This window comes from Haliaeetus albicilla, chromosome 2 (genome assembly GCF_947461875.1).
Source record: "Haliaeetus albicilla chromosome 2, bHalAlb1.1, whole genome shotgun sequence".
In the NCBI taxonomy this organism is placed as follows: domain Eukaryota; kingdom Metazoa; phylum Chordata; class Aves; order Accipitriformes; family Accipitridae; genus Haliaeetus; species Haliaeetus albicilla.
The window spans coordinates 9,019,727-9,029,258 of record NC_091484.1 but is presented as its reverse complement, the minus strand read 5'-3'; the positions used below and the strand labels follow the sequence as shown (position 1 = coordinate 9,029,258).

The 9,532-nt window shown below is 42.2% G+C and overlaps 1 long non-coding RNA gene across 4 annotated transcripts; it reads right to left on the bottom strand.

Moving 5' to 3' along the window:
• Positions 1-278: 278 nt before the first annotated feature.
• Positions 279-9,426, bottom strand: LOC138689576 (uncharacterized). 4 transcript variants are annotated; one of them, XR_011328463.1, is made up of 6 exons: positions 9,184-9,426; positions 8,214-8,379; positions 6,917-7,116; positions 4,528-4,701; positions 2,603-2,763; positions 279-1,598 (listed from the first exon to the last, which is right to left on the bottom strand). It is a non-coding gene; the product is annotated as an uncharacterized lncRNA (long non-coding RNA). The 4 variants fall into 4 exon arrangements; XR_011328467.1 differs by lacking the exon at positions 9,184-9,426 and having other exon boundaries at positions 279-1,729; positions 8,214-9,099; XR_011328462.1 differs by lacking the exon at positions 9,184-9,426 and having other exon boundaries at positions 8,214-9,094.
• Positions 9,427-9,532: the final 106 nt, after the last annotated feature.

Below are 9,532 nucleotides of genomic sequence, written 5' to 3'. Positions count from 1 at the left end.
AGCAGCCCCTGCGGAGGCTGCGCGCCCGGCCGAGCCCTCGGCTGGAGCGAGGAACCGCAGAAGATCAATCCCCCCGACCAGGCACGGGGTGTTTCAATCTGGGAGATGCCTAAATATAGAAGCACATGGCTAATTCCAGGATCCCGTTTTTAAAACGTCTTTAAATTGCAACCACATCTAACTTATCTTCAGCGAAAATTAAAAAGGGCAGATCTACCTCAAGGGGTGTCTTGGTGCCAAAAATATCTAAAAGTTTCTCAGGCGGTGGAAACAACAAATCAAAGAGAACAAGGAGATTTTATTGGGTTTACTGTTAAACATTTATCCAAAGTGTCCTGCCCGATTTTGAAAGGTATTTAGGTGTTGAAAGGTACAGATAGGCATGTAAGAGGGCTTTCAAAAGAGTCCGAGCAGGTCAAGTGCCCAGTTTCCATTGAAATTCAGAAATACCTCAAAATTAGTTTCCCTTTGCTTTTATTGTCCAGTCTTCATTCCCATTAAACCCTAACTTAGGCAAACCTCAGCTAGAAAAATCAGATGTTCAGCATTTAAGATCTGGTAGATGCCTAAATATAGATGCAAATGCCTAATTTGAGACTTCCACTAAACTTCTTTTTAAAACTACTACCACATCTAACCTATATAAAGGCACAAATCCACACAGAATAATAATAATAATAATAGAATTCAAATGCTTTCATCCAGATAAAGTGCAGCAATTGAATTAAAATCTGCAAGGATTTTTGGAGCCAGGGTGGACAGTGTAAGTTATAATCTAGTTTATGGTATAAAGTACTAATTATATATCCATGGTATTCATCAGACTAAAATGTTTCCTGTGTGAAGTAAAAAAAGCATGGTAAAGATTAATTTAATTATGCATTTTATAGGTTAAACTATGTTTCTAATATTTTGTAACTAACAATAACTTTAAAGGGCAACTGTAAATATATAGTATTTTGGAACCTTAAGAGATTAAAATAAATAACATATGGACCAAAATAATGTGTGAGGCTTGGATTACGGTTTTGCTAACATCTCTTTTAGAGGTACAATACTTTACTGACAAATAAGGCCAACGAAAAAACCAGCTCAATATAAACTCTGGTATATTGGCCAGAAAAGGTCTTTTTACTAGTGAAAGTGGGAAGTCATTTAAGCTAAATTGACAAAAAGCCAATACTTTTTGTGCTGGTGAGGTTCGACACTACCAAAGCAGTCCGGTCTCTGGCATGGCTGTATTAGCAAACCTGCAAGGAATAAATAACTGTGCATTTCTCAGCTGTCAGCACTATCTGTTGAAAGGCTACAAAACAAATTAGAATTTCCACCTATTTTAGCTAGCTCTCATCTTCCTGCTCGCAACTCTGTCGTGGTATTTTGGAGCAAGGTGCGTGATTGAATCTCCGTGCCTTGGCAGTGTCTGTGGGTTGTTGCGTCCTCTCCCCACGGCAGGATCCTCTCTGCGCCCCTGGAGCCGGTGCTGCGCGGAAAGGTGCACTTCAGCGGACTTATAGCAAAGATAAACATCACCCTCGCTCTTTCTCTGCCTCATCTTCAGATGGGAATTCATGTCGTTACCTCATCACAAGCGGCTCCTGGGTGACATATGACAAACACATTAGAGGAGGGGCCGTGCTAACAAAACAACAAAAAGTTTGCTTTCTTGACGGAGTAATTAATTTTGATGATTATTTTTTTGAAACGGTGGCTCTGCTCTCTTCTCTGCCTGTGGATAGGTGGTAAATTATTCCTGTGAGAAAGGCGGATAAGGGTAACAGCAGCAGCAGCTGTGGAACCCATTCGTGCTCTAATAGCACTGCTGCGACGTCCCCAGTGAAAGCCCCACCATGTAATGAGCAGAGGAAATTTCCATGTGACAGTAAACAAAGAATATCTGTGTGAAGATAGTCTATGTGAAGTCGCTCTTGTCCAACCTTTTTTTTCCTTTCTCTTTTTTTACCCATTCCCCTGTTTATTTTGTGGCCTCAGCCTGATTAATGCCCCCTTTTTGTGTTTCTGCTTGGTCTCGTAGGCTGCATCACTAACAACTTGGTGCTATTTAGTTTTATTTGCTCTTAAAATGAACAAGGCATTCTTAGGATGTGTTATGTGATACTACTGTTTTGTTACTTCCCCTGGATAATAAACAGTCTGGAAATTAATGATTTATAAGGGTTAGTGTTTGTGTGACAGAAACTAGGACAAGTGGCCTGACTCAGATCCCGCTTGTGCCTGTAACTCCAAATATCTTAGATGATTCACCTCTGATTTGCGTTTATTCAGAATCCTGCCCAATGCACTTCTTTGAACACGTATAAATCAAACAAACATTTAGCACTAATGTAATGGCCAGCGATGAAGGAACCTAGTAGAAGCCATAGCTGTATTTTCTTTGCAATGAAATACATACACAGCTGAATTATATTAGAGAGGCACAATTCTACACAGCAAACTCCAACCGGGCCTTGTTTGTTGTACAAATAAGCTTCAGCCCTGTAGGATTTAGGAAGACAGAGTATCAGCCCCTTGCACAATGCTGCTGGGAAGCTATTCTCCCATGGGGTCAGTCATCAGCTGCATGTTGCAGGCTATGACTAACCTTATCTGCGGATTCACGTTACGGCGAGTTTTGAGGCAATTGTGGTTTCCAACAATCCAGGACTCCCTCCACGTTGCTTCTTCCATGCACCACAGTCCTTGCTGTGCTGGCCCATCTAGTTGTGAAATCAGTCTGTCATCCAGCTCAGGGAACTGATCCAGCTTAAAAACACACACACGAAAAAATCAAAGGATGGAGAGTCAGCTCAGAATAGCAACTGGGAAAGGTGCAATGGGGCAAGAACGCTCTAAGGCTTTTCTGTCACCAAGCCCTTTCTGCTATGAAGCCATGGTCACAGATGCCAGTCCACAGGTTTTAGACCTTTTAGGTAGTTATCAGGTTATGTCAAACACAGTGAGGGATATACTGCCTGGCACATAACGCCTGATCCTGCAATAAAACTTAATTGTTTATTAACTTAAGACAGCATTTACACTGAGAAGATGAACTTCTTAATATCTGTACACATCCTCAAGTGCAATTGCCTTGGACTTGATTTAGCTCTCACTGAACTGTACAAGCTGGCCCCCACTCATATGCCCTATTTAAGGGAAAGATACTCAATCACACCCTTAGTAAATAAAACTGAGTAATACTAGGCGAAGCGACAGAAAATTTTGAGATTGTTGTTAAAAATCAGGCATTGCTGGGAATGGCTGTTGCTCCACCTGCATTTTGGAACAGCTCCGTAGACTGAGAAAAAAGCCCTTTTTTAAGCTGTGCACCTGCACAAATGTCATTAAAAATCCAAAGAGAAATACTAGAAAACAGTTCTCATGTGAACTCGCCAACAATTTCATGATACAACTATAACTCCTGGGCAGAGCACGTGGGATATATAACACCCTCAAACAATGGGCTTTTGTTAATGAGCTCAGGAGAGGCTCCAATATAATTTACCATACAATGGTGCAGTGTAAGGGATGTGCAAATGCATAGCCCCCCCGCTCCCGCAGCGTTTTGTGGTTTTGAAACGGCACAGTAAGATCACATAACCTAAACTGCAGATGTAGGGACAGAACAGACATATCGGCCACCCTCAGCTGAATTACCGAGACTCTGGGTCAATGTCTTTAAAATACTTCCAGTGTCATGGATCAGTGGCTACGGGAAAAGGAATAACATGATGGTGTTATGTGGGGGGTTTTGCTCACATGCACCTGTAAGCGCTAGATAAGGCTTGATGTCTTTCATGGACTTTCTGAGAACTGTGTATGGACAGGAGTCCCTTGACTCATTGCTGTTTTCTGCAGAGGACCTGCCCTGGGAAGGGACACCTTACCAAGCTTAGAGGTTTTGGTAGCAAAGTGCATCGGCAGCTTCTGAATGGAAAGATTGAAAGGTGCTATGAACATTGCAAATCGTTGCTGTATTTTTCTAAAAGATTAATGTCAGTTTCTCAAGAAAAGGGCATGTCTACAGGCTGCTAATTTATTACCAGTAAAGCTTGGTTTAATAAACTTGTGGTAAATATTTTCTGCTTTTAAGACCCTTTAAGGCTTCAAAGGCTCCCATTTGCTTTAGGGTCCCTAGGGATGCTGGTGCCAATGAGACATGTTTCATTAATTATGTTGCACAAATAAGCCAAATATTGCACAAATGTGTGTAGCAACATTGTGAGGAATGCAGCAAGGACTCCTCCTAACTTCACACAGAGCAGAGCCGCCCAGCCGGGTGCTCTTCTGAAGGACAGTTAGGGCCTGAAGCACACGCTTGGTCCTGTCCACACCCCAAAATTATCGTTACTGTTTAGGTCAGCTCAAAATTGCCCCTCGATTTCCCTCTGGAATTCACAAACATCAAGCTGTCTGTCCCAGTGCATGGCTCTGTTAAAATAGCAATAGAAGGGGAAAAGCACGCTGCAGAGATCTCACAGATCCCTTACGTCTCGTTGTGTTGGGAATTATGCAAATGTTGTGAGATACCGGAGGATAATGAAGTCTGAGGTTGTGTCCCCATAAGTCTTCTTTGCCTGGCCGAGGTTGAAAGTGGGGCATCTTGCTGCGAGGAGCCTGGAGGCGAGATGTTCCTGGGTCAGGTTCAGAGCCAGGGTCCTTCGGCGTTGGCAAATGAAAATATCAGTGCTCTGAGCAGGTATGCTGCAGTAAAACCAAATATACCAGGCAAAGGGAATAAGCAGAGATATTTCACAGCCATTAGTAAAAGGTCACTGAAGCCACAGGGTGATTGCACCTTTCAGAAGAAGGACTGTTGGAAGAGCTACAGGCAAAGATGATTTTCCCAGAGGGGCACACTGGGATAGAATCATTTTGATTCTCACCTTACCTTTTTGCTTGTGTAACTCACACACAGATCAGCAAAAAGCTGCATCTTGTGTGGGCAGGTGAAAGCCCCCTGTTAAACAGGCGGTTGATAAACTGAAGGGCTGGAGATAAACTCTTGACCAGTCCGTCTGTAAACCAACTATTCTCTCAATCTGTGTTTTCCTGGTAGCTGAGAAGGAAAATTAGCAAAAGCTCTATGATAACTGGAAAACAGAAAGATGCTGTTTGACCGGCTGGATGCAAGAGCAATTACAAAAGCACACTGAAGTACTTAGAGCTGAGGGAGACGTTAAGAGCATACATTGTCAGTGTGCCATATGTCAGGGCGCGTGCTGCTTTATATTACTCGGTGCAGCTTTGTGAAGGAACTGTACTTGGCTTGTATATGAATTTTAAATGAATTGTTAACACATTTTATGAAACTGGTAAAGGGGGCTGATGTAGGAGAGCACACATGTCTGTTCTGCAAGATGGAGTAAATAAATCATGACTTTCACAAGATAAAACTTTATTGAGTAGCAATAAATGACAGAAATACTTCTAACAGCATTTAAAGCCATGTAAAGGAAAGCACGAAGGGCTGATTGCCCCCGAGTATGTGTGCTTGTAACAGCTTGTGTTGCACTGATGGGAAAGAAGGTGCTTTGCCAGAAGAGCACCGGCTGTCACACACTATAATTCCCTGGGTCTTTAGTCCATAACGCCTTTCAGCACCTACATTTGTTGCTCACAGTACCTACAACATTTTGGTGCCTTTCCCTAGACATAACCCTTCTCTCACTTTGCCTTTCCCCACCATAAATTCCTCTGCTCTTTTGTCCTGAGGACAGTTTTGGACCAGAGGACACATCATCTGTGCTGCCCTCCTGCCTGGGTTCACACTCCGAGCAGGTGGGGGAAGTTGTTCTCTAAAATAACACGCTCAAGGCCATCAGGGACCAGTAAGCAAAAATTAGGCTGAAAAACGGGCAAAACAAATTCCCCTAATTTTCTCTTAAAGTTTTTCATAAGAATACCTTGACTCTTGTCAGTGCATTTTGGCCATTCGTAGTGGGGTGGCAAGGGCTGCCTGGTAGGTCCTCTGCAGTAGAGGATGGGCTCTAGAGCATCTTGGGAAACACATGCAGGAATGGCACCTCAAATTTTGCTTAATGTGCTGGTGACTGACATCGTGTTACACATGAAGCATTGGAGATCCAGAGGAGAAAACTGCCTGAATTGGTATCAAAGAGCTCCGGTAGCTCGAGCAGTGTGAGCCAGCGTCCTAACACGCAAAACCAAGGCACCCTTTCTAGAAATATTTACTCAGCTTTAAGAAACACCTGCGTAGAAGTTGGACTCTGAAAAGATCTTTTGCTGCTATTTCCACCACCTAATTTAGTGCCAAATCCTCTCATGCAGCAACAGACTCTCTCTTTTGTTATAAAGTAACAAGATAATTTATCTGGACTTTCAAAACTGGAAAACTATAGTTCTGCATTATTGACATCAATGTTATAGATTTACTTTACGATTTTATTCATGAAAATCTCTAGGTCTAAATGATCAGTTCCTGGATTGCTTGCAAGATTACTGAATTCTGTTTACATCTGAGGTATTCTTGGCAGCATCTCTGTTCACAAGGCATTGATTTATGCTGCTAGAAGCCCATTTGCCTGTCTTGCTTTTGTCTAAGACCACCGCTACTCTTTTTTTTTTTTTTTAATTTAAAAAGGCACTTTCTCATTTTCTGCTTGCATTTGTTTCTCTGTCATTTAGAGAAGAAAGAATAGAGGTCTCTGGAGGTGGTATTCTAGGGAACATAGTATCTACCTGAATGTCTTTCCCTTCTTCACTGGGTTGTGTGTCTAAGTTTGTCTGGGTCTCCAAGAACCTGTGGGTCTCTTCTGAAAGTGCATCAGCTGAAGCCCTAGCCTTCAACAGGATCCTCACCTGAGTGTGCTCTGGAGAATCCTGCTTTCCAGAAACGTAAAGCCTGTAGGATCAGTCACAAGACAGACACTGTCTGGGTTCGTACCCAGAGTCCTACCTTCACTCACGTCGGCTCCTTCCTTCAGTGTTCTTCCTCTGCAACGCGCTCCTGCCTCTGCACTTCTCAGGGACCATATCTTCCCTGCAAATTCAGCTCTTCGTGTGCTAAGGATGTTCAGGAAGGTGAGTTCTGCCCTCGGTGGAAGCTGGAGGTCCGGATGCAGCTTGAAACGGAGCCACTCTGGTCTTCCTGCAGAGCTGCAAGAGGAATTACAAGGCAGACAGGCAATGTAATACTGGGAGATTTTAGAGAGCCAGGACTGATTTCCACATGCCATGAAGATGGGCAGCAGGAGTTGAAATTTGTACTGGACTGTTTTGTGTCATTTCTCTGGAGCGCAGTTTGTACCAGGAGACAATGAAGTGTCCATACAGCAGCTTTGTGGGTGGAAGTGTCTTCATACAGACCTAGTGCTATTTTAGAAGTAATTTCATTTGACCATCAGGAATATCAACTTTTACTGGTGAAGCCCAGTGTGGTTATATGCAAAGATACCTCCACTTCAGACATATTTTACCAGTCAGGCCTGGTAGGCCTGCCCTTTTAAAGAGCTTAACTTGAAATACGCCTACAGTGATGGTATTCAAGTTATTACAATGAAACAGCACAGATCTTCTTAATCAGGGGATTACTTTGTAGAAGGATTTTTTTTCCCCAATATTGAGTCAAAGATACTTATCTAAACCTACCCAAACAGCTTTTACTTCAAAATCTTACGTAAACAGGCACTTATAAAGTGAGAAATATCATCCTGCTTTACCCCAGCACTGTCAGAGTTATCAAGAAACAGTTCACTAAATTTGTAGGTGCAATGGTGACCCAGTGAAATCAATGGTAACATTTCCACTGTACTCAACGGGACCAGAATTGCAGTCTGTGATTTGTGAAATTAGGATTCTCAATATTTAGGTCTCTGTTTTGATTTTGCTCCAGAACTACAATCTGATCTATTATTTCTTTGCTCTTCATGGATATTGGGATGATGACAATTCGTCAAAACCAGGAAATGAAGAAAATACTAAGTTGTCTTATACAAAGACAGAGGCAATATCACTTCATGCTCCCAGGGAAATTTGGCACTTTGCACAGACTCAGATTTCATGCAACTATTCCCTTAGCCCAGCTCAGCGCTCAATAAAGCCAAGAGGAATTTCCATCATACCAAAAGTTTCTTGGTTCCCAGAAAAACTCCCCTTCAACCTCAGAGATACCCACAGAAGCAGAGAGATGAATCTTTCTTCTCAGTAAAAAAAGTTTTGTAGAGTAATAAAGTTAAAAAAAAAAAGTCACTTGCCTGATTGATCCCTTTTGGCTGAAAGTGAAGTGGGACGAAACCTCTAGCAATGGGACAATCTTACTTTCCCTCTAGTGCACTCACTGTAGACTGCAGCCCAATAAATCTGTTCTCCAGTGTATCCACAATACCATCAGCTGATCAAGGCTCAGCTGAATGTTGTGTGCTCCATGATGATATAACAGAGAGCCGAGATAAGTAACTTTATATATACATGACAGTAATGCCCCCTCCATCCGGACATTTTTAAAACATCTTGATATAGAATTAAAACAGAGAGATGTGAAAAGAGGTGAAATTATTCAGGATATACAATGGAGGAATTTTATTACCAAGCTGACTGCGTTATAAATCAAGTGCTCTGTAAATGCAATAAAACAATTGTTTAGTCTGCATGATTCATACCACAAACCTCAGTATTCTGTGTTTTGATCTTATTGCAGCAATAAACTGTCTAGACAGCAATTAACAAACTGTTTTTTCTTCAGATGTTTGGAGTGCCTTTGCTGCCTGATCAGCACTCAGAAATACAGGGCTTTTTCTCTATTCCTATTAATTATCAGGTTGATCAAGAAGCATGGTTAACCATTCTCTGTAATTGTACAACATTTCTCTTTAAGTGAATTGCTATAGGAAAAGTACCGATCATATTGTTTTTCATTAGTACTAAGTAGCTAAGATAAAGATTTATTTTACCACGGTGCTCTAGAATGAGCTTTAAAGTATAATTTATACTGAACAATAGCATGCCATTTTAGGGCCTGATTCCACAGACTGCTTATACATGTGCCCAACTTTAAGCATATAAGGAATCCCAAGAGGACGTGTGCATCTAAGTTTTGGTGCATGGCTCCATACCTTGCTGAATTACAGCCAAATAATTGATCCCTCATATATAGTTATCCCTTATCTTTTTACACAATAAGTGGAGCAGATGTGCTGTGTTTTGGTCTTAAGCTTAATGGCTTACCAGTGGGAGGTGAGATGGAAGGTGTCCTAAAAGCTAGGACAGCTTCTGGGGGGGGAAAGATGCTTGAGAAAAGCCTGCAGAAAGAGATTAAGATAGCTTCTTCAGATACCCGTTTCACACAGGTGATGCAACGAAGCCTTTAAAAACCTATAATATAATTACACAGAGTTTTACAGAAAGGTAAACGGAACCGAATTTCCCGTGGTGGCCCGTGCAGGTGAACCCTTCCTTTTCGGGAACGATTTAAGGCGCGAGAGGCACCCGCTCTGCGGCCAAACCACGGTATCGTGGGCTGCAGTACGTTTCCTCAGCACAAACGCCGCGGCTGTAACCGTACGTGCCTGCGTGC